Below are 3724 nucleotides of genomic sequence, written 5' to 3' on the forward strand. Positions count from 1 at the left end.
AAAGTGTCTAACAAAAGCAAATAAAATGTTTGTAAAACATGTGATAAACTAGTAGTTGATCAAGAACGGCCACGGAATGGCCCACTTGGTCGGCTTCTGGCTACTAGAGGTAGCCTCAACGGTGCTTATCTTATCAGCTGCACCCTTCTTAGCTTCCACGTCCGTATGGCTCAACGGATCAACACTTTCATCATCTCCCCAATCAATGACCTCTTCTTGCTCATCAAAGTCCAAGTCGGACTCCCTTGCCTTGACCGGCTCGTCATCAACTTCCTGATCAGTGCCATAGCTAAGGCAACCAAGACCGCCTCGTGAAATGATTGGCTTCTTCGCAGCTGGAGTAACTTGCAGCTCTTCCTTCCCCAAACCAGCTCCTGCAATATCAGAAATAGAGAAATCTTCCTCCAATTTGCTCCCAATCTGGGGCGGAGGTGTTACAACAGGAATGGGACCAGAGATAGGCATATCAGGAAATATAAAATAAGATTTCTTTTCAAAAACCGTATTGCAAGTCACGGGCCACATGGGGTCTTTCTTCTTAGCAGGTTGGGCAAAACCAATGGAATGCTTCCCTACTTTAAAAGTCAAGGTACCCGAACCAACATCTATGACTGCACCAGCAGTGTGCAGAAATGGCCTACCCAAAATAATGGGAATATGGGCATCCTCAGGCATGTCAAGCACCACGAAGTCAACTGGGAAGAAGAACTTCCCTATTTGCACGGGGATGTCCTCTAAGACTCCTATTGGCTGGACCGCAGATCGATCAGCCATCTGTACTGTCATGTCTGTGATTGCAAACCTTGTCAATTTTAGCTTCCTAGCAAGACTCAAGGGCATTACACTTATACTAGCTCCTAAGTCACATAATGCCTTCTCAATAGAGAAGGTACCTATATTGCAAGGAATAGAAAAACTACCCGGGTCTTCTAGCTTGTGAGGTGCAGTGTGAGACAAATAAGAGCATGACTCTTTGGTTAACGCGACAGTATGCACATTTTCAAGTGACTTTTTCTTAGACAAGAGTTGTTTCATGAATTTAGTATAGGCGGGCACTTGATTAACTAACTCAAGGAAAGGCACTTGTACATTCAAGCTACGAATAACTTTTTCAAATTTATTGAAAGATACCTGTTCCTTCGTCGGCACTAGTCTCTCTGGATAGGGGGCTGTAAGAAGTAGCTTAGCCCTCTCCTCTAAATCTCGCAGGCCGGCATCCGTGGACTTAGGCTGAAAGTCCACCACCGTCTCTTTGTTGAAGCTTGACCCCTCTTCAGACCGTCTCAAATGAGAACCATTGATCGACATCGGGTCATACTTCGGAACCGGGACTGACCCATCAACACTCGGGTCTTTTCCCAATATTTTCGGGACTGTCGTACCCCGAAATAAATGATCCCTCAAGTTGTCGGGCATCAGAGGACGAAAAGGCTCACTATCAGCAGCGATCTCAGTCAATCGACCAGTGATGTCAGTCGATCGACTGAGATCTACAGTTCCAGAAGCTGCTGTAACCCGCACTTCAGTCGATCGACCGGGTATATCAGTCGATCGACTGATATACCTGGTAGACGCCTTTTTCTTTCCTTTGCTCATTCCAGTTTTGTTTTGACTCGGTTTCGCCTCATCTTTTGCAGCATCATCCTCGACCATAGCAGGCCCCTCCAGGGTGGACCCACTCCTCAACGTGATGGCATTAAGGGTCTCCTTTTGGTCGGTTTGAGTCGGTAAGTGTCCCGGAGCTCGAGTGGTATTCTTGCTAGCCAATTGAGCAATTTGACTCTCTAGCATCTTCATCCCGGCCTCTCTAGCTTGGGACTCCTTCAGCAATAAGTTCTTCAACTCGGTGAACTCGGAATTTTGGGATTGTTGCTGCTGCTGAGGAACATACGGAGGCTTTTGATATGGCTGCTTATGTGGAGGCACATAGGCTTGCTGTTGTGGAGGTTGAGTCGGATTCAGGACATTCTGGCTACTCCACCTCAAGTTGGGGTGGACATTCAGCTCATAGTACGTGTTTGTCTGCCTATAATGTTGAAAGGCAGCGCAAGACCCAAAGGGGACATAACAATTTTCTGAGACATGCCCCTCAGCTCCACATCTTCTACGAGACGAAAGGACCGTCAAAACAAAGATTAACATGGTACATCCCTCCTTTAGAAGCTCCTCCCAACTCATATTTGTCAAACCTTGTAGTGAGAGCTTCTAGTGCAGCAACAGAGGAAGATTCGGCAGCTCTCCTTTGATTGCCTCTGGAATTCCCATATTCAGCTTTATGGGTGGCTAAGTCATCAATAATATTCCACCCCGTAGTCTCTCCCATATTCTCGAAAATCGGCCATTGGTCGCAAAGATCCAAAATAGCCCTCTGATCGTCATACAGCCCATTATAGAACTGATTGCAAAGACTCCATTTTTCGAACCCATGGTGCGGTATGGTTCGCACCAGTTTCTTGAAACGGGCCCATGCTTCATGAAAGTTCTCATCAGGCCCCTGTTTAAAGCTCGTGATCTGAGCTCTAATGGCAATTGTCTTCGAGGCAGAGAAGTATTTCTTGTAGAATGCCAAGGCCAAAGAATTCCAATCGGTGATCCCATGAGCAGCTCGGTCCAGATCTCTATACCATTCCCTCGCAGCATCACGGAGTGAGAAAATGAACATGGTCTACTTTATCTGATCCTGAGTCACGCCAGCCGGCGGGGGTATAGAGCAGCAGTAATCGATAAAAATCTCCATATGCTTGGCTGCGTCTTCATTCGCAGCTCCCCCGAATTGGTTTCTCTCAACCAAGTTGATATAGGAAGGCTTTGGCTCGAATTTTCTTGCCTCCCCTGGTAGTTCGAATCCTTTATAGAGGTTCGCAGCTGTCGGCTCTGAATGACATGCTATAGTTGCTTCTTCAGCCATGACTGGAATTTCTGGAGAAGTGACAGTCTCAGCTGAAGAAGTAGAGGCAGGAGATGTAGGTGGATCTTCTTCGAACAGAGCGTTCTCGTAGTAACTTGATAGAGTACTCAGCTCTTCCTCTGTCGGTAATACCCTTTGTGATCGTCTCAACTCGCACAAGGATTTCTCGATCTCAGGATTGAATTGTACTAGTTCACCACCCTGTGACCTGCGCATAAGAAGAAACTACAAAAAGAATATAAGAAAAGTTTAAGGAACGGAAGTCCCTTAAACTAAAGAAAGACTAAATAAAAAAAACTAAAAATTAGAACAATTGCCTCCCCGGCAACGGCGCCAAAATTTGATACCCGTCGTGAGGTGTCAAAAATAAATTTATAATCTCCAACTACAAGTATAGCTAGCGGCAGTCGGGTCGAACCACAGAGAGGCAGACGTAATTTCTAGTTGTTTAATTTCGGTCTAAGGTAACAAAAAGGTGGGGGTTTGATTGGATTTGGTCTAAAGCTAATAGCAGTAAAAGAAATGTAGACTAATGAAATATATGAAATCAAATGTAAAAAGGGGCACTAGGATGGTCGGTTCACTATAGTTTCGGCGGCAACATACTAAATAGGTCTAAATCAAACACATGAGGCGGGAAATAAAGAGGTCCTCTCGGTCCACTCTTAACGAATAGCATCTTTCGATCTCGCTATAGGTCCCTAATATCACTAATACTAACTTTCGTCCTGAAAAGTGACTAACGGCCTAAACTTTACCTATCTTTCGATCTCAGCATAGTTTAGTCATTTTAATTGGTGATCTAACAACTGTCCC

The 3724-nt window shown here is 45.3% G+C and overlaps 1 non-coding gene across 1 annotated transcript; it reads left to right on the top strand.

Moving 5' to 3' along the window:
* Positions 1-2420: 2420 nt before the first annotated feature.
* Positions 2421-2527, top strand: LOC141603904 (small nucleolar RNA R71). Its single transcript, XR_012525740.1, has one exon. It is a non-coding gene; the product is annotated as a small nucleolar RNA R71 (small nucleolar RNA).
* Positions 2528-3724: the final 1197 nt, after the last annotated feature.

Source organism: Silene latifolia, chromosome 9 (assembly GCF_048544455.1).
Source record: "Silene latifolia isolate original U9 population chromosome 9, ASM4854445v1, whole genome shotgun sequence".
In the NCBI taxonomy this organism is placed as follows: Eukaryota; Viridiplantae; Streptophyta; class Magnoliopsida; order Caryophyllales; family Caryophyllaceae; genus Silene; species Silene latifolia.